General features: G+C 38.7%; 1 protein-coding gene and 1 pseudogene across 12 annotated transcripts in view; both read right to left on the reverse strand.

Annotated features, from left to right (window-relative positions):
* The window catches only part of OSBPL6 (oxysterol binding protein like 6), a 213,768-nt gene that overhangs the window by 99,741 nt on the left and 91,928 nt on the right, over positions 1-22,099 (reverse strand). The gene's annotated exons all lie outside the window — the stretch shown is intronic.
* On the reverse strand, positions 769-873 carry LOC128772822 (small nucleolar RNA U3; annotated as a pseudogene).

Below are 22,099 nucleotides of genomic sequence, written 5' to 3' on the forward strand. Positions count from 1 at the left end.
TAAACATTTTCCTAGAAAATGACTAAAAGGCAGAGGCTAAAAGGATTTTAAAAAAATAAAAAAATCAAGTACTTTCACTAAAGAATAAATGCCATGAGGCGCCTGGGTGGTTCAGTCGGATAAGCGTCCAACTTCAGCTCTGGGTATGATCTCACTGTGAGTTCGAGACGCACATTGGTCTCCAGGCTGACAATGCAGAGCCTGCTTGGTATTCTCTCTCTCTTCCTCTCTCTCTGCCCTTCCCCTACTTGTGCATACTCTCTCTCTCAAGAAACAAACTTAAAAAAAAAAAAGAATAAATGCCATAAAATGTAAGGATCACTTTACTCACAACCAAACCATGATGTATGAAACCAAATATATCTCCCTTCTTAAGACAGTAAAGTGGTGTTAAAAGAAGAAAAGCGGGCAAACTCCACCTATTTTCTCTAGATAAGAGAGGCAAGGAGCAAGAAGCCCAGGGAAAAGCCTCACCACAGATTAACAGCGTTGCTAGGCCTGGAGGCACAGCTCTCCTGGCACTCAAGAACATGGCCCTGCCTTATCTTTTGCTGCTTTCCTTGGTCCTGGCTTCCAAAGAGCATCATGGACATATTCCAAAGCACCCCCAAAATACAGCTTTCCCTGCCAAGATGGCTTCTGGCGCAGTTATTTAAAAAACTAACGAGGAAAAGAGCATACAAACAGACTTCTCTTATTGTGACTGATGAAAACTCTGGTCACTCTCTACTCTCCTAAGATCCTTTACCAAGGAAATGAACAGGACAGACCTACATTCTACAACATCACTTAGACCTCCAGGGTGAGTTTACAGAGGATGTGAATGCTAATTAAGTAAAGAACTATAGAAATGATCCCTGAAAGTATAGTCTTTGAATGCTAATTAACTAAACACTAAAGAAGCAAAGGATAACTGGCATAAATATTCTTTTGACAAGGAACAGATCTCATTTAAAGAAAAATAAAGTTTAAAAAAAAAAGTGTGTGTGTATAAAACACTATAAAATATATTCCCCCAATAAGAGAGCAAATTACTATGTGCAAGAGGTAACTAGAGGGCTGATCTGGAATGCTAATCCTAGTAGAAGAGAGGGCAGCTTTAGAGCACCACTGTTTCACACTTTCACAAATTAAAAAAAAAAGAAAATTCTCTGAATAAGAAATAAGACAGGTTCAGAAGCAGAGGGAACTAGTAAAGGTAAGGAAGAAATAAAGGCAACAAATGATGACACCATCATTTTAAAATAATTAAAATGATATTAATGAAACACTGAACACTTTTGCAGAAAAATCTAGTCAAGAGGTAGGTTTAAAAGATAAAGTTTAGGAAATCATCTTGCAAATGGAAAAAAGGGCAGGCAAAGTTAACAGATAATAGAACCTGAATCTACAGATATGGATCGCCCTGAAGACAAAAACCAAAAAAGAAAAGGAATAGTATTCAAAAATATTCCTTAACATAAGGAAGACTTCAATTTGGAAAATAAAATCTTTAACAATATAAATAAGTATCTTCATCTAGAAAATAAAAAGAATCTTTATCAGGCAAAATTAGTAAAAAGCAAATCAAAATAAGATCTTAATGATACTGCTGAATTTCGATCACTCTCTGAAGCAATTCAGTAAGTTAAATATTAATGAAACATTGGAAGCAAGCAGGGGTTAATCCTAGAAAAAGTTCAAAAATATACTCTCCTAAGTACATCTTAGGTTGAAGAAAAAATAAAGCACATTGATATTGTAGAACATTTGAAAACAGAGCAGAAACCAAAAGCATTCAGTCCTGTCCCTCACCTCCCTCCCCTTTCTTTCTAAATGATGGAGTGCATTGTCCAGTTAACTCACAGGTGAAAGACTAGGGTAAAAGCAAGCAAAGAATATGCTAGAAATGTTGAACATAGCTACAGCTATAATGAAAGGAAAATTCATGGTCTTAATCATTTCCATTATTAAACACAAAAGAATAAAAACAGGTCGCAAGGGTGGCTCAACTGGTTAAGCATCCAACTCTTGATCTCAGCTCAGGTCTTGATCTCAGGGTCATGAGTTCAAGCCCCACGTTGAGCTCCCGTGCTGGGTGGGCAGCCTACTCAATAAATAAATAAATAAATGAACAAACAAAAATGCATTAATTTTATAATTTATGAAATTAGAAAAGCCAAATATAAGAAAAATATAAACAAATAAACGTCTTAGATTTATCAACTAATTTACATTATTTACTTATACTTTCATTTCTAAATATGTAGAAAAACAGGAACCATAAGTACAGAAAGAAGGTTATAAAAAGTATATAACCAAGGAATAGAAGACACTAAGTTATTAGATAATTGTTGCAATCTATAATAAATAACTAAAACTAATAATAATCCAAAGGCTAAATATTCTACAATCATCTTGATTTAAAAAGTACACCATTTAATATCCATTGCCAAATATTTAAGAACTCTGAACAAATACTGGAATAGTTGCCTTTATTTAAAAAAAATTTTTTTTTTAATTTTTTTTTTTTAACGTTTATTTATTTTTGAGACAGAGAAAGACACAGCATGAGCGGGGGAGGGGCAGAGAGAGAGGAAGACACAGAATCGGAAGCAAGCTCTAGGCTCTGAGCCATCAGCCCAGAGCCCGACGCGGGGCTCGAACTCGCGGACCGCGAGATCGTGACCTGAGCTGAAGTCGGACGCTTAACCGACTGAGCCACCCAGGCGCCCCTAAAAAAATTTTTTTAATGTTTATTTATATTGAGGTGGGGGAAGCATAGAGAGATGGGGACAGAGGATCTGAAGTGGGCTCTGTGCTGTCAGAAGAGAGCCAAATGTGGATTTCAAACTCATGAACCCTGAGATCATGACCTGAGCCGAAGTCAGATGCTTAACCAACTCAGCCACCCACACACCTCTTTTTTGTTGTTGTTATATTTATTTATTTTGAGAGAGAGAGACAGACAGACAGACAGACAGAGAGACTGAGAGAGGGACAGAATCCCAAGCAGGCAATGCAAAGCCTGATGTGGGGCTCAAACTCATGAACCACAAGATCATGACCTGAGCCATGATCAACAGTTGGACACTTAACTGACTGAGCTACCCAGGCACCTGGGAATAGTTGCCTTTCTATGTGCTATTGTTTATATATAAACACATAAGCATACACACACAGGCACATAAATCAATCTAGCATCAGGCTCAATGGTGAAACATCAGTACCATTTTCATCAATGTCAACAACAAAATAATCATACTGCTTATTACCTTGTTAACACTGTGCTCTGAGAATGCTAACCAGGGAACAATATAATTGTTCATCTGAAATGCACATGAGGGGATCTGGACGGCTGTCAGTTAAGCATTTGACTTTGGCTCAGGTCATGATCTCATGGTTTGTGAGTCTAAGCCCAGCATCAGGCTCTCTGCTGTCAGTGCAGAGCCTGCTTTGGATCCTCTGTCCCCTTCTTTCTCTGCCCCTCCCCCACTTGTTCCCCCCAACCCCATCAAAAATAAAATGTAAAAAATAAAAAAGATTTTAAAAATTAAATGCACATGAGAATCAAATGAAAGTCAACCAGAAGGGGTGAAAAGAAAGCAAGCTTTCAGTAATGTAGCTGGTTGCATATCTATCTATTCATCCATCCATCCATCCATCCATCTTCATTTTTTAAGTGAAAATAGCAAGTCTGAAAATGGTACATACTATATAATCCCAACTATATGACACTTTGGAAAAGGCAAAAATATGGGGACAGAAAAAAAAGATGAGTGGTTGCCAGGGTTGGGAGTGGGAGAGTGGAGGAAGGATAAAATAGGTGAAGCACAAAGGATGTTTAGGACAGTGAAACTATTCTACGTATGCTGTATTGGTGGATATGTGTCATATATTTGTCCAGACCACAGAACGTACGACACCCAGAGTAAACCCTAATGTAAACTATGGACTTTAGGTGATAATGACCTGTCAGTGTAGGCTCATCATTGATTGTAATGGAGGTACCACTCTGGTGTGGGATGTTGACAATGGAAGAGGCTATGTGTGGGGAGCAGGAAGGATGTGGAAATCCTCTGTACTTTCTGCAATTTTACTTTTTGCAATTTTGCTGTAAACTTAAAATTGCTTTTAAAATAAAGTTTTAGCAGGTGCCTGGGTGGCTCAGTTGGTTAAATGTTGACTTCAGCTCAGGTCATAATCTCACAGTTCGTGAGTTCGAGCCCTGTGTCAGGCTCCATGCTGACAGTGATGAGCCTGCTTGGGATTCTCTCTCACTCTCTCTGTCCCTCCCTGTTTGTGCTGTCTCTCTCTCTCTATCAAAATGAATAAATAAACCTAAAAACAAATAATAAAGACATATAAACTCTGGATACATAGAAATAAAACATGTTAAAATGTTCTATTTTATGTCTATTTCAAGTAGAGAATCAAATGAGAAGGTTGTGGGGTGCCTAGGTGACTCAGTTGGTTAAGCAACTGACTCTTAATTTTGGCTCAGCACATGATCTCATGGTTCATGAGATCAAGTCCTGAGTCAGGCTCTGCCCTGACAGCATGGAGCCTGCTTGGGATTCTCTCTCTCCCTCTTCGTCTCCCCCTCCCCCATTCTCTCTCTCTCTCAAAACCAAAAACCAAAAAACACAATAATAATAAAAAGAGAAATTAAAAAAAAAACAAAAACAAAAACCCAGCAGGCCAGATGTCCTACTTCCCATCCAGGAACTCTTTTGTTATTCATAGTGTATAGATGACAAAAGTAGGATTTAGGAGGTTTGTTAAACAGGGTCCTTAGTTTGGTTTCCAAATCTATTTGACCTCAAAGCCCATGAAACAAATTCTTTCACTGCTATTTACCCTTATTTTACTAATAAATCAATGAATAAATGAGAACTCTAGTTTTTTGGTTTTTTTTTTTTTTTACAGGATGGTACATTACTGATGTATAATACAAATTTATAGAGGTTCTTAAATGATATGAAATGTATGGGGCATACAAGCATCATATTTTCCTAGGGAGATATTCAATAGCTTTCATCGGATTATCAAAAGGCTAAAAAAAGTACATCCTTGGGAGTTCATATTACTAAAAGGATTCTTACCAGTACAGGTTAAAAGACAATCCATGGGCACAAAAGCTGTACAACATATTTAACATAACGCGATCACAGGACATTTGATTTTGATGGGAGCATGTGCCACAGCCAGTTTTGACAAGGCCATTTTGGTACCATCACCTCAATAACTTTGCCAATGCTAATTTTCTAAGATTTGTCAGCCACTTTTTCATTCATTATTTGGTTTCTGACTCTTGCTAACATGTTTTGAAAGGAAGCTTGGTAATGTCATAATTCATATTTTAACAGGAAAGATAATATTGGGAATTATGGTTCCCATGACTGCTAATAGGTACTGATTGTCAGCACAGTGGGGACTTTTTGGCAACGACAGGAAACATCAAAGATTTTGCCTCTGCCTTGTGATCTTAAATAATAATTCATTAATCCATGTTGAGTGTGTATAAACTTTTACTGAGACACCAAATGACTTGAGTAGCGGCAAATGTCCTGTTCTCTAGAGGAATTTCCTGTACTGAGCTATGCTGAAGAGTTGGCTTAAAGCCGACAAAATGGCTTAGGTTAAAAATGTTCCAGAAGTGATTCTGATACATTGCTACCAGAAATGTAAAATGGCACACTGCTATTGAAAATGGTATGGTGACTCCTCAAAAAATTAACAATAAAATTACTATATGATTCAGCAATTCCAATTCTGGGTATACGCCCAAAAGAATGGAAGGCAGGGACTTGAACAGATATTTGTACACTGATATTCATAGCAGCATTATTCATAATGGGCAAAAGGTGAAAGCAACCCAAGTGTCCATCAGCAGATGGACATATAAACAAAATGTGGTACATGTGTACAATGGAATAGAATTCAGCCTTAAAAAGAACAGAAATTCTGATACATGCTACAATGTGGATGAACCTCGAAGACATTATGCTGAGTAACCTAAGGACCAATATTGTATGATTCTACTTATACTAGGTACCTACAGTAGTCAAATTATATTAGGTACCTACAGAGTCAGATTTATAGAAGGGTGTTTGCCAGTGTCCATGAGGAGGGGGAAACGGAGTTTGGGTTCAATAAGTACAGAATTTCAGTTTGGAAGATGAAAAAGTTCTCGAGAAAGAAAGTAGTTCTCTGGGCTGGGGGCTGGGCAAAATGGATAAAGGGGAGCGAGTAGTACAGGCTTCCAGCTATGGAATGAATAGGTCACAGGGATGAAAGGTACAGCATGGGGTCACTGGCTGACAGGTGCTGGCTACACTTGTGGTGAGCACAGCATAACACAAAGAGTTGCTAATCACTATGTTGCACATCTGAAACTAATTAATATTCTGTGTCAATTATACTTCAATTAAAAAGTGGTTGTCCGAATCCATTTGTGCTGTTATTAACAAAATACCATACACTAAGTGGCTTAAAAACAACAAGGATTTAGATGCCTGGGTGGCCTCAGTTGATTTAGCATCTGACTTCAGCTCAGGTCATGACTCATGATCCTTGAGTTCAAGCCCCGCATCTGACTCTACACTGAGAGCTCAGAGCCTGGAGCCTGCTTCAGATTCTGTGTCTCCCTCTCTCTCTGCTCCTCCCCTGCTCACGCTCTGTCTCTCTCTGTCTCTCTCTCTCTCTCTCAAAAATAAATAAATGTTAAAGAAAAAATTGAACAACAAGCATCTGTTTCTCACAGTTTTGGAGGCTGGGGAAGTCCAGGATCATGACACCAGAAGATCTGGTACCTGGTAAAAACCCACTTTCCTAGTTAATAAATGGTCATCTGCTTGTTTTGTCCTCACATAGCAGAAGGGGCGAAGGGATCTCTCTGGAGTCTCTTTTAATTCCACTCACAAGGACCCACCCATGACCTAATCACCTCCCCAAATACTATCACCTCAGGAATAAGGATTTCAACATATGAATTTTGTTGCAACACAAACATTCAAACCATAGTGATGGTTATAGTACAATGTGAATGTCTTTAGAATTTAAAAACTGTTAGAATGGTAAATTTTATGTGTATTTTACAAAAATAAAAAAGTTCCTGTATTATCACCTGTAATAACTTTTATAATATGCAAATATCACTTTTGTGTTATTTTGTGCTCAGGTTTCATTTTCTTTACAAAATCTTTCTTAATCAATTAGAATTGTCACTGCAATCTGTATTACGTCTATATTTATGCATGCATATATTACTGAATACCACCGCACTGTTTATTTGTACCGATTCTGTATAATCTTCGTGGGTGGGGACTATGTCACTTTCATCGTTGCAGTCGGATATCAGGGACCACAAAAACCACTCCGATTGTTTGCTGGGCTTATCATTTAAGACCTAAGCCCTCATTATATACATTAAATACAGTTGACTGTGCTCACAGGCTGCCTGAGATAACCCCCTCATGCCAGGTCTTGGATTTTATTATATTTGCCCAAAGAGAACCCAAAAATAATCCAAATGATTTGCAGAGTGGAGTTCCCTTTCTGTTCAATAGAGAGAAAGACTGTACAGAGTTCAACATTCCCAAGGGGAAACCTCTGGGTTTTCCTAAAAAAAGACCCACCAACCTGCTAATGGTACTCTAGGGGCCTGGGGCATTATCTGCTCTGTTCTCCCTGGTGCCGAGTCATACATTAGGAATAGGAAGAGAGGCAGTAGTGTAATTCTTTCAATACGGATGATGAATTAGCCTGGCTGCACAGAGTTACCGCACCTGCCACCTACCTAATTGACTAGCCATTATCTACCTAATCGCAAATATTTCATGATTAAGAGCCTTAAGCAGAATTTTAAAAAACTGTCATCCCTCCAGAATAGCAATGTTTATGTAGACCTTTACCTACATATCAGGGTGCCCATACTTCTATTTGCATCGGGTATTCAGCATGAGTGTTAGTTTCAATTATTGCTCATTCATTGCCACAGGAGAGAAGGAACAGCTGACAATAACTGAGGATTTGCTGCCAGGCCCCAGGCAGTTCAGCATCATGTACTCATTTAATTGGGGTGTGGTAATCTTCGCACACACCTGGTGGTGGGCTGGAGCGAGCTTACACAGGCTCAGGAGCCCCTTGCCTGCCAGACCAGCCTCCAGAGACATCCTCTTGGGAACTTGAAATTGGCCATGATAGAAGTAAGCCATGCAAATCAGCATCCTCCCCCTTTTTAGAGAGCTGATTTTTAAATGTTTGTCAGTACTCCACTGCATATATCCTGTGCTGTTTTTTCTTTCTATTTTTACACTTAAAAAAAAAATTCATGGATTGCCTAGGTCTGAAACCAATCCCAACTCTGTTATTTCCTAGCTATCAAACATCAGGCAATTTACTTTATTTCTCCATGCCTCAATTTCCTCATCTATAAAATAGGGATAGGCACACCTGGTTGGCTCAGTTGATTAAGCGTCTGAATCTTGATTTCATCTCAGGTCATGATCTCATGGTACGTGAGACTGAGCCCTGCATCAGGCTCTGCACTGACAGCAAGGAGCCTGTTTGGAATTCTCGCTCTCCCTCACTTTCTGCCCCTTTCCCGCTCTCTCTCCTCTCTCTAAAAATAAATTGGGGTGCCCGAGTGGCTCAGTCGGTTGAGTGTCCAACTTTGGCTCAGGTCATGATCTTATGATCTTGACCCCCACAATCAGCCCCACATCAGCTCAGAGCCTGGAGCTGGCTTCAGATTCTGTGTCTACCTCTCTCTCTCTGCCCCTCTCCTGTTCACACTCTGTCTCTCTCTCTCTCTCTCTCTCTCTCTCAAAAATAAATAAATGTTAAAAAAAAGTTTTTTAATAAATAAACTTAAAAACAGGGATAAAAATATCTATTTCATGAAGTTGTGAGAAGCAGATGCCATTATTTGTGTAAAATGGTTACTGTTATTATGCATCCTCTTCTGAGCCCCTCCTCCAAATGACTGTCAGGGAGCAGATTTGAGGACACACTGTACCCACGAGAACATCAACTTCCTCCATGAGCAGGTTCAGGACACCTGTCTCCAGAGTACTAATTTTGAGACTGGTTTGATCCATGACACTATTTTATTAAAAGCCCCTATGAAAAAGGTTGCTAATTTTCCATCAAAAGGATCAAGAGTATTTGGGGAGGGGGCATAATTTAACAAAAATCCACAAAATAGAAACTGATGTACCAGTTCATGTATTTAAATGGATTTGGGGCATATCCTTATTAAAAATAAGCCCACACTTAAATATAAAAGAACGATCAAATAACACACTTAAGATTATTTTATTATCAAAAATAATTGAGACACTGATATGAAGTGAAATAATAGGGGTCCTAATAGTTTGACAAACTACATTTGAGGTCCAGATAGTGTCAAACTCATGGTACAACTAACAAAGAAATGGATGTCAGTCAAAAAGCTTGAGCTGGAGCCTTCCTTTTCCAGCAGATCACAAGATCTTGTGTCTCAGGACCTTGGTTTCTTTTATGCAGAGAAAATACTTGAGTTCCCAACTCACTTCACAGGATTTTACAAGAATCAAGAAAAGAAAGAAGTACTTTAAAATGCGCGCACGCACACACACACACACACACACACACACACACACACACCACACTGGGGTAAATCTGGCAGACTGAATATAGACAGAATCTGTTTCATCCCAAAATTCCACTGAAAACATCAGTAAAGAGATTTTCTTTTTTTAAAAAGTAAAACCCAAGAGCAGTGAGGCCAGGAGGCAATGGCAACAGAAGTTTGGGACTGGAAAACAGAAAAAAGTATTAAAATGATACCTGGTTCATTAGTGAGTCCTGCCACAAAGATGATGAGTGGAAGTTTAAGAAATTCAAAGGAAGTTTTAATGTGTCACCTGATATTGAATTGAGATGAAAAAAGCTACTTTTCCCCAAATCCCAAGCTTAGGAAATACCAGTGCTGTCTACTACAGAGGTTTTGAAAGGTGATCCGGGACCAACATGCCACCTGGGAACTCATTTCAAATGCAAATTCTTGCGCCTGTCCATACTAGTGGGTCAAAACCTGTGAGCACTCTGTCCAGCACTCTGTTTCAACAAGCCTGACTCTGGACACAGGTGTAAAGGATCGCCAGCTGGGCCCTGTTCTTCGATGACCTAACACTAACACTAGGGAATAATAATATAGTATTAGACACAGTCACTCCCAAGTAATAGATGTAAAGCCTCAAAAATAAGGAATTGTTAAAATTGTTCCTCAGCAATTCAAAAATATATATATAATAAGAATTTCAACTGATAACTAAGGTTAATTTAGCATTTAACATTTATAGAAATGGGCTTCATACTACAAAACTGTTACTAAAAACATTAGAAAGCTTATGAAAAAGTATTTTTACTACAAACACAGTATCTCCACCTATGAATAAAAAAGAAAATACAGCAGGGCACCTGGGTGGCTCAGTCAGTTAAACGTCTGACTTTGGTTCAGGTCATGATCTCACAGTCTGTGGGTTCAAGTCCCACATTGGGCTCTCTGCTGTCAGCACAGAGCCCGCTTCAGATCCCTTGCCCCCTCTCTCTCTGCCCCTCTGCCACTCGCACTCGCTCTCTCTCAAAACTAAATAAAAACATTTTTAAAAATGAAATAAAATAAAGCAAAAAGCTCTATCATAACCCAACAGGACTCTATTGTCTACTAATCCCTGCAACTGCAACATTTTTTGGATCCCAGATTCTGAAATGGGCAGAGATAATCCAGTCACCATCTGACTCCATCGGAGGTCAGCAAACTTTTTATGTAAAGGCCCAAACAAAATATTTTAGGCTTTATGAGCCATACGGTCTCACTGCAGCTACTCAACACTGCCATTGTAGTGGAAAAGCAGCCATAGAAAATGAGCACATGAATAAGCATGGCTATGTTCTACTAAAACTTAATTTATAAAGCCAGGCTTGCAAGCCAGGTTTGCCCTGTGGGCTATAATTTGCTGATCCTTGAACTAGGTTATTGAAGATGAGTAAGCATTCTTGGGACCAAATACTGCAAAGTACTTTTAAAGATTGTAGATTCCCCAACAGCTTCCCATGGCAGGGCTGTTAATCCACACTGCAGCTGGCAAGCATTCACAGAGGAGATTCTGAATTTAATGCTTCTTGCCAACTTCAGATTTCTCTATCTCCCCTAACATGTAAAAAAGAAGATACTTTATGTTTAGAAATACACAAACTGAAAAATATTAATAGGATAAAGGGTAGAGGGGATTGCTTTGATCAGGGTAAACTTTTTATTAAAAGCCCCATGTGAAAAAGATTTGCTAATATCCAACTGAAACATAACACCCTACATAGTCCAAGATGATTTCAAGAAAATGCATGAATTATTTTAAAAAAGGAAAAATGTAAATTAACTTTATTGGTAAGTTTTGTTACATTTCTGAAATTTAAGAAGATAAAATTAAGGATCAAAAACCGGGGGGAAATTGGTCCAGTCCATGATGGGACAAGTACGAGAGCATTTAAGTAATAAATTCTCAACACGTGCCACTCTCCCCACAGGACCTTCCTGTTTAAACCTAGCTACCTCATCTTTGCAAATCGAAGCAACACTGTGTTTGATTTGCTACAAATTTTGGTATTTCCTCACCAGTTTTTTCTTTTAAGTGTTTTATTTTGGAACAATTTAAGATTTGCAGAGAATTACAAATACACCACAGCAAGTTCCCATATGTACTCTTCCCCCAAGGACTTCCTCCAGTTTTTACAAACTGACAAAACAAGAGATTTTAACCTTAAAGTACCGACCAAAAAAAACAAAAAAACAAAAAAAAAAAAACAAGACATTTGGAAATAAATTCACATGCTGAATTTGTTAGGTATTGTTTAAATTATACAGTGCTTCTAAATTCAGTACTCCAAACATGAACATGCAGTCAGCAAATCATCTTTCAGTTCTCAGCTCCTGTTGCCTTGAAATAGGCACCATCTCTGTCGCTTTCTAGCACAATGTTCTTTTCATTCCCTTCACAGCTCTTACCTCACTCAATAGTTACCTTATTTGTTTATTGGCTTATTATCTGTTCCCAGAGACTTCACCAGTTATGATTCCTGCTCTCTTTGTTACCATTCCTGGGTCCAAAATAATGACTGGTGCATATTGATAGATAGATACTCCAGAGACTTTGCTACATGGACGGATGAATGAATGACCAAATGCCTACACAAATGAGTGAACACTTCAGATACAGCAGGGTTGCTATAAGGCACAGGAGAAAAGACACACCATTGTTTCTGAAATCTCAAACCTTTAAAAGTCTACCACCAGCCATACACAGTGAAGTTTTGGGAAGTCGATGTGTTAGTCCATCATCTTTGTAATCATTTCTTACTGGGGCAAAGTTTAGAATTGTTACTCCAATACATCCTTGTTCTCTGAAAGCCAAACCTTTCAAAACGATGTGTCTTGTGGGTTCATACACACAGTACTTCCTAGCATTACTCATCTGATGTAAAAAGCCAATAAACAAATAATTTTAAATCAACCTCACAGTTAGACTAATTACAGTATTAATCATTCTTCTGTATGTAAAAATATATTAGAAAGAACTCAAATACCTTACGGAGGTGGTTTGAGAATAAGAGGTTTTGAGAAGACAGGTTTTAAAAGACAAAATAGGGAGTGATGTAGCTCTCCTTATTCCTCCCTTCTGCAGCCCTCGGCTCGGGGTCCAGGAATTACCTGGGTGTGCAAAAAAAAAAAAAAGGAAGGATAGATGGTTGGCAGAAAGGAAGGATGGACAGGAGGAAGGTGGGAGAGACTACCTACACCCATATTCTCTATGAATGCTTACATTTATCCCAGGGTCAAATATTACAAAATGTGTCCAAAAGTCAAAGCACTTGATCACTTGACCAACCAAGGGGGCGAAAAGGCATTCCAAAATATGCACCCATCAAATAACCATCTATCAAATAAAAAGAAGCAAGAAGACAAAAATCCTGGGGCACTTTCAGGCTCTCTGCTTCATTTAGAGTGTTTATCTTTCTTCTATCTCTGGACCTGCACTATGAGGAAGGGTAGACACTAATAAATGCATCCAATGCAGCACAAATCGATCTACCACCCAGAGAGAACAATAATCCCACTGTCGCCTCTGGAACATCTCCTGCTTATGATGTAATGAGTTGCAAATAACTCAAATTATCTGGTAAACTAAAGATTTAATAGACTGAATTTCACTGCCAAGAAACGTATCAACATTAATACTAAAAATGGAGTTGAAGGAAAGATTCATCTTCTAACCTCATGCATGAATTTTAAAAGACCAAAAATAATGACCAAAAAAAAAAAAGGATAAATAAAACTCTACATATTTTCTCTGCATAAAAACAGAATAATAATTAGTAGTAGTAATGCTGACTGAGCTTATTCATTTGAAAGTATTCTGTGTACTTAAAGAATAGAGCAAATAAGTTTGTAATCTTATTTTGGAACCAAGATCTTCAGTGTAAGAGAAAAGAGATACAAACATAAAATCAAACAATATTAAAATTCCATAAAGTTAGCTTGAAAAAACCAGTATGAACTCATATGTATTATTTTTAAATGTATATAGTTTCTACCCTGCCCCCCAAAAAGCCTAGAATCACTGAGAACCCACAGGAATAAGCCCTCCTAAGACCTAGACGGCAGTTTCTATTTATTTTATTTTGTTTTAATGTTTGTTTATTTATTTTGAGAGAGAGAGACAGAGAGCATACAAGTGTGTGAGCAGAGGAGGGGGAAAGAGAGAGAGGCTCCACACCATTCGCCTGGGAGCCTGACATGGGATTCGATCTCATGAACTGTGATATCATGACCTGAACTGAAATCAAGAGACGGATACTTAACCAACTGAGCCACCCAGGTGCCCCTACACTCTAGTTTCTAAATTCCATTACCTACTGAAAAGAACCAGAGCTTCTTAGAATGGCTGATACTTAGACTGGGATATGAAATGTACAAGAGAAGCGTGGGGCATCCTGTTGTACCAAAAAGCAGGGTCAAAGAAATTAACAGGACAAGAGTGCTTCTGGGATGTTCTGTTATCTTGATCTGGTTGCTGATGATATGGAACTGGCCAGTCTGTGAAAATTCACTGTGATTCTCTTATGAGAGGCTCTCTTTTCTTTATGTATACACAGGAGCCAACTTGAAGGGGATCCCAGTGAACCAAGGTTGTACTTGAGCATCCAGAAAAAAAAAAATCACCGCAACTAATTAAAACATAATATTTTTTAAATCCATGAATATACAATGATACTCAAAAAAAAAAGGAAACTCTTTAATACCTTTTGAAAAAACTAAAGTACCAACTCTAAAACTGTCTATTAAAAAGGAAGTATTAAGCACTTACTCTGCTTTTTCCTGTATGACTGTATTTCAGGGTAAAATACTAGTTGATCCAAATACATGATGTCTACTTCTAATAGCTTCAGAATAAAAGGGAGATGGATAGACAAATCTGGGTGTGTGTATGGGAGTTTACTATTCACTGTCTTTTGTGTAATTTGAAATTTTTCTCAATGAAAGGTATTTTTTTAAGTAGAGAAAAAAAACAGCAAAAGATGAAAAGATTCTTAACAAATCAAAATTTCCTTCTTCCCTACCATTTCATTTATGAAACCTCTGATATTAACAGTATACTTTTCTTCATTCCCAATTTTACTGGATATGTATTTAACATACAACTTATTTTTCAAAGTTGGTCTAAATTTTTCAGATTTAAGGGGGTGACCATTTTTCTAAAACTTCACCAAGCAGAATGAGAAAGACAACGTACAGGTGGAGGACTGGTCTAGGGCATGGCCTTTATCCCTGGACAAAGGTTCTTTCCTGATCCTTTGTTTCCATTCTTGTCATCTCATTGAGGTTCTTCTCACTCCTCTTCCAGTTGGCTACTGGCCTGCTCCCTTCACCTTGGCCCCTTCAGCATTTTAGAATGAGATGCCTATTGAACAGGAGAGACCTCCTTCAGAGAGACAGAAGAGGAGGGAAAGCCCAGGAGAGGAAGAAAGGGACAGGTAAAATGACATCCGCCTTACCAGTTCTCATTGGATAGTCTCTCCATTGCCACTACCTGAGGGAGGAGTCTCAAGACCCTCAAAACAGATAAAAGGGAACAAACATCAGCAAAAAGTGGAATACTTTATCCTCTATCCATGTTCTCTTTGCTGACTGGTTAGTTGATTTATTGAGTTTACCTTTTTCACAACATTTCAACCTGTTTTTATGTCAATAATGAGTTCTAAACACCCCCTACTCCATTTTTTTTTTCAGTGCTGGTTGTCCTTTCCTCAGGGAATTAAGTGAAAGGGAATAGAGAGGTGATACCAGGAACTCCAAGAAAAAGAGGCAAAGGCGCTTTCTGAAAGCTTTCCTGAATATACATGCGTACAAACTAATTCCTGTGACAAAAGAACAATATCAGATAAACACATTTCGTTAAGGAAATGAGATGCTGATCACTTGCATTTCCCTTTTTAAAAAAAAGTTTAATTTCCGTCTTATACAGTCAACGCACAACTTGGCAAATATGTGTGGGAACAGATTTCCACTTACTTTATTTCCAGGAACTTAAACCTGACAGTCAAAGGGACTCATGTACATTTCATCTTTGCTTGTGGTCAAGTATCAAGAGATCCTAAGCAATACTGACCTAAGAGATTCCATAAGACAGAGCAAAGCAATGCAGCCAGGCCACTAAACCACTCAAAATAAACATCCAAACCAGCTGGCCTTCTTTCCTGTTTGCTTCAACATTAAAAATCGGTAATCTGAGGCCTAAAATCTGCTTAAGTAACAGCACTACCTGTCTGAAGGTAATTGAGCTGTTGGGACAAGAACTGCTATTTTAGGATCAAAATCAGTTTCCTCCATCTGTAAACTCTGATCAAATAATTCATGTTTGAGTTTAGCTAATGCAGACAGAAAAGGACCCAATGATTTGAAATATCTTCATGGCTAAAGTTCTTTATTACCGTACGAAAGTTTGATTCAGTATCAAATTAACAGGAATACCCCTGTAAATAGTTCAGCTCCTAACAATATACAGTGATCGAAGATGGGGAAAGAGACACTTTGTGATGAACTACAACCAATGTGCTTGAGGGTACATCTGATTCTGATGGTGAGATTTCTCAATGTCAAAAGTCCTACACAAGAAGATGGCACAGCATTTTGCTCACTGAATCACTCTGGTGTCCAGACTGAGTAGGGAGCTGGTCAATGGACTCTAATTCCTATGGGCGTCATTCAAAAAGAGGCCAAATCAATGAATCAGTTTTGCCTCCCAGGGACCAAAACAGAAAGATTAGGTGATAGAACCCTTGGGTCATGAAATATCAGACTCTGAAATGACACCCTTAAGGTACAGAAAGAATGATTCAAACCCCATCACTATGCAAATGAGATTTCCAAATTAAGAACAACGCACCATTCCGATTTTGGAAAAGTCTTCCTTCTTCACTGGCAAGTTTGGAAGATATCAGCTTCACCTCAGAAAACCACTATTTTTAAAACACACACATTGTATTGTATTCTATTGTATTGTATTGTATTGTATTTCTATTTTATTTTATTGAGAGAAAGAGAGAGAGAGCACAAGTGGAGGAAAGGGGCTAAGGGGGAGAGGGAGAAAGAAAGAGGGAGAGAATCTTAATCAGGCTCCATGCTCAATGCATAACCAGACACAGGACTTGATCCCCATGAATCTGGGATCATGACCTAAACTGAAACCAAAACCAACTAAGCCAGGCACCCCGCAAAACACACACATTTTATATAAAGTAATAAAATGCCAAACAAGAATAAAGACTAACAGTGTGTTATGTGTAAAGTACATGACAGTGACTTCATGAAAGGAGAGAACTAATGCCTAAAACAGGAATCTTGACAGCAAAAGCCTACAGATACCAGGCAGGTAACATAAATCTGTAAGGCTGTTTGGGTTAAATATGTAAGGAATGGTAAAGATTAGCAAACTTCGGTCTTTGGAATAGTAACAAAACCAGATTTTTAATCTTTCAAGAGAAGCCAGGTATCTGATTTTTTCTATGAAGTTTCCAGACTGATCAATGTTGGCAATTCATTCAATTTTAAAAAAGAAAATGTTTACAGGTTAAGAGATTATAGTCTAAAATTTGACCTATGGGCCGGCAGTTTGCAAGCTCTGCACTAAAATGTAATTTTATTTTATTTTATTTTATTTTATTTTACTTTATTTTATTTTATTTTAATTTTATTTTAACATACATTTATTTATTTATTTATTTATTTATTTATTTATTTATTTATTTATTTTGAGAGAGAGAGAGAGAGAGCATAGCAGGGGAGAGGGGCAGAGGGAGAGAGAGAATCCCAAGCAGACTCAATGCTCAGTGCAGAGCCTGATTTGGAGCTTGATTTTATGACCCTGAGATCATGACCTGAGCCAAAATCAAGAGTTGGATGCTCAACCCACTGAGCCACCCAGGGGCCCCTAAAATGTAATTTTAAATAATGCAGTAATAAGCAGAAAGCTTCTCACAGAACAATGACGACACTAAATTACTGAGCCTTGGTTTCTGCTCTACCAAGAAGAACCAGTCCATACAAAGAAAGGGTCAGAGGGTATCAAAATAACCGTGGTGTTTCCCAAATTACAGATGTCTACATTATCACCACCACCACCCCTGTGCCCCAGGGCAAATAAGAGTTTGAGAAGAGGACGCACAGCTTGTGAGAGCCTCCCAACAACTTTCATGGTACACTCTCCCACTCTGGGGGTCACTGACCTCAAGAAAGTAGAAAGCTTTGCATAACTGGGAGGAATGTGTCCAAATTGTGAAGGCCAAAGTCACTGAGCCTAACATATCAAATAGCATGTGTGAAGTGGCTCTGAAAATAATAACTGCAAATATCAAAGATGACAAGGAGCCCATAGTAAGCATTGCTGGTATCATATTAGTTCAGTCTCTTGGGGGGAAAAAACCCACTTGTTTACTATGAAAGATTATAAAAAATGGATGCATTTTAAGAACGTGTGTATGCATGAATGTATTTGCATATACATATATAATGCAAGCAGGGTTGTCATTTCATTGTTTAGCCTGAAATCTGCAGCTTTATTATTTCAGAAGGGAAGGGGAGTGTCTTATTTCCACATGATGCCAGACTGCAGATAGAAAAAAGTTAACAAATACTTTAGCATGTTTTTCTACTTCCTATCCTTAAAAAAATTTTCAGTAGAACTTTTTATCAAGATGCCTACACATAACCAGGATTACTGTGTATTGCTTTTAGATCAGATATACACAAAAGAAGATATAAAGAAATAATTTCCTGTCATTTGGTAATGTCTCACTAATCTTTTAATGTGATTACTGCCTAATCTAACCCCATTTTTGATCTTAAGCTTGTGTTCTCCTAACTCACCTTGTAACCAGGTGTCAAAGTCTTCCAGGTCAGCGTTAAGGTAAAAGCTGTCCAAAGTGTTTTATCCTCTGATGTCGGCAGCTTTTCCCCCTGGGAACTCCGTCTGTCTATTGACCCCAGTGGGGTTATCTGGTCAATGACAGGAGTGGCTCCTTGATTTCTTTCTCTTGCTGTTTTGCAGCAACGGGCAGAACTGAAAAAGAGAGATTACGCTCACATAGTACAACTCCACATAATCCGCATGAGTTTCTCAGGGGGCTGCCAATGACCGATCAGGAAATTCCTTCCAATTTATCTTTTGAGGTGAAAGTTCATTAAGGATGGTGTCTCAGATTTTTACCTCCTTTGCTCAGTCTTACGTAACCTCAAAGATGTAGTCACTGAACTCAGCCATCAGTAACTTTCATAACTCCCACCTCACCCAGAGTCTGGAGCATGAAAACTCTTAATTTATACAGCAAATATTTTCTAAAAGGGGACAAAGCATATTTTCCAGAAACATGTTTAACCCTCCATTTAAATGTAAGCCTTAGTTTTTAAAAACCAGTAAGTATGAAGTGGTTTCACCATATAAGTATATAAATGCACTATCACTGTTCCCTGATAAGGACTCATTAATAGTCTGCAATTTGCCTTACAGAGTACAATTGCCAAACTCCTACAACAATCCTCTAGTGAAAGAGCTGACTATACTACCGAAGAATACAATTTTCAACTTGACATTATTTCTCAGAAGGCAGAGAATATTTTACAAGAATATAAAATATGTTCACTTTAAGGCAGAGGAAGAAGAAAAAGCAGGAGGAGGAGGAGGAGGAGGAGATTCAGAAGAGGAAGCAGAGGAGGAAAAAGAGAAAGAGGAAGAAGGAGAAGGAGAAAAGGAGGGAAGGAAGGAAGATAGAAAGACAGACACACAGACCTATTCTAAAGTAGAAGCTAAATTAGTCACTCTGATCCTGAAATGTGACAGCAGTTTCCTTTGAGCAACCTCTCTAGCAAGCTCATTTCTTCACAAGTTAGCTTTAAAAATTACTCCCCAGGTTTGATTATCTTTCAAGCCTGTTCTGTCACTCAGGTTTAGTTTTCTCTTTTCACCTATGGAAAAGGAAAAAATAAATGCACACACACATTCTGAAAGACAACGTCTTCACGGAAGTGCAAAAGATTGATGTCTACTCAGGATCCTACGCTGTGATAGCTCCTGCAAGTATTATTTTTCTAGGAAAAAAAAGTGTGTGGGGCAGGGAAGGGGAGGGTTCCTAAATCCCCCTACATCTCTACAAAAAATGATTTTTAAATCTCTACTATGTTGTAAGACAATTCCATGCATCTTGTAGGTCCTAAATAAAATTTACTTGATGTCTGTAATGAGGACATAAGAGAACGAAAGCCAGGGTCCATCAAGATTATTTTTGTATGTTCAGCATGACATATTTATTTTCTGCAAACACTACTCAATCTACACTTTTTTTTTAATTTAATGTTTATTCTTGAGAGAGAGAGACAGGCAGAGCATGAGCGGAGGAGAGGCAGAGGGAGAGAGGGATACAGAATCTGAAGCAGGCTCCAGGCTTTGAGCTGTCAGCACAGAGCCCAATGCGGGGCTTGAAGCCAGGAGTGGCAAGATCATGACCCGAGCCGAAGTCAGACACTTAACCGACTAAGCCACCCAGGAGTCCCTATGCTCTTTAATCCCATATAATTATAGATAGACTGAATATGGTCAGCTACAGAAAATCCCCTGCCCACCTTTTCTTTGCTCTTTTCTATGATGGACTCCGCCAAGCTTTGGAAAAGGAGGGAACACTGAAAAACGAAAAGAAAGAAGAAAAGTATGGCAAAGAGCCCCCTGTGCTACACTGCAGTTCTTTTCATCCACACCCCCCTCCCCCAGTCCTCTTCCCTAGTCTTCTTCTCCACCTCTTACCATCCTGTAAGGGCAAGTAGGAAGGTAAAGAAGAACAGATGACCATGGGGTAAAATCAAGGTTTCCTCTCCATCTGCTTCCTCCAGTCCAGCTGCAGAGGCCAGGGAGAAGATAGGTGAATCTTACTAACCATACTCAACGAATTCCCAAACAGTGTGTGTGTCTTGTCGCCAGCTTATGTAACTCAGACCTTGGCCCAAGGAGCATTTTTGCACTTCATTCGTCTCTTTCTCCATCTCTTTGCCTACGCATACTTCAAAACCTAGCTCAAAGCCACAACTCCCAATCAACGCCTTTGCTGATCTTCTCTACTAGAAAGAAGCAACTTCTCATCACACCTGGTACTTTGGTCAATTTTATTGGTATACAGCTGTCTTGATCTTACCTGGTGCTTACACCTCTTACCCTCCCCCCCCACCCCCATCAGACTGTACTGACTCTGAGGAGCAAGGACTGGACCTTAGTTCCCTGCACAAAGTAAGTGTGAGTTAAAAAGTGAAACTTACAATGCTTCTATTTATATGTATGTTGTAAGAAATGAATCTATTATTGTTCCTTTTGTGCAAAAGTGTCTATTTGCATACAGTGTGTATGCAAGGTCATGGAATAAATGTCTTGGCTTGTTCTTTTTTTTTTTAACTTTTTAAAAATGTTTTTATTTTATTTTTGAGAGAGAGAGCATAAGGAGGGGAGGTGCAGAGAGAGAGAGGGAGACCCAGAATCCAAAGCAGGCTCCAGGCTCTGAGCTGTCAGCACGGAGTCTGACATGGGGCTCGAACTCACAGACGGTGAGATCATGGCCTGAGCCGAAGTCGGACACTTAACCGACTGAGCCACCCAGGTGCCCCAGCTTTTGAATTGTTCTGAGACTATAATGAATGTTCATATGGGCATTCTGTGCAAATTGCGAAAGACATCCTTTGTGGGAGCTAACCAGTCTGATTAAAAACTAGCTCTATTGCTCTGCTTCAGATTCTGTCTCTCTCTCTCTCTCTCTCTCTCTGCCCCTCTCCCACTCACTCTGTCTCTCTCTCTCTCTCTAAAAAATAAATAAAAACACTAAAAAAAAATTGGCTTTATTGGGGCACCTGGGTGGCTCAGTTGGTTAAGTGTCCGACTTCTGCTTGGGTCATGGTCTCGTGGTTCGTGGGTTTGAGCCCTGTGTTGGGCTCTGTGATGACAGATCAGAGCCTGGAGCCTGCTTCTGGATTGTGTCTTCCTCTCTCTTTGCCCCTCCCCACTCGTCTCTCTCTCTCTCTCTCTCTCTCTCTCTCTCACAAAAATAAATAAACATTAAAAAAAAATTAGCACTCTATCAATACGTGGTTCAGATATAATCAATCATCCCTGATACTTACTGAAGCCAGATATATTAGGAATTGTTTTAATTCAGCTTCAAAAACTTGATTAGGACAGAAAGATTTATATCATCACATTCAAGTTACAAATTACAGGTGACTCACAAAATATATTGTTTTATTAAGAAACCAAGAAGTTAACCAAGTGGCAACTAAACTTTATTTTAATTAAGAAACTACACAGGGTTATTTTCCCTTATATATACACTGTGTGCGGGGCAGAAGTTCAAAGGCACTAAGCTTATAAAGTTCAAGTCTGATTACTCCTTGTGACAACACATACTGAAGATTAATTCTTAAAACTCTTGCTAAAAATATACTCAGAGAAGGGAAGAGGTCATTTCTTTTTAAACTATAACCAAAATG

Source organism: Panthera pardus, unplaced genomic scaffold (assembly GCF_024362965.1).
Source record: "Panthera pardus isolate Hobbes unplaced genomic scaffold, ASM2436296v1 HiC_scaffold_10, whole genome shotgun sequence".
NCBI classification, from domain to species: Eukaryota; Metazoa; Chordata; class Mammalia; order Carnivora; family Felidae; genus Panthera; species Panthera pardus.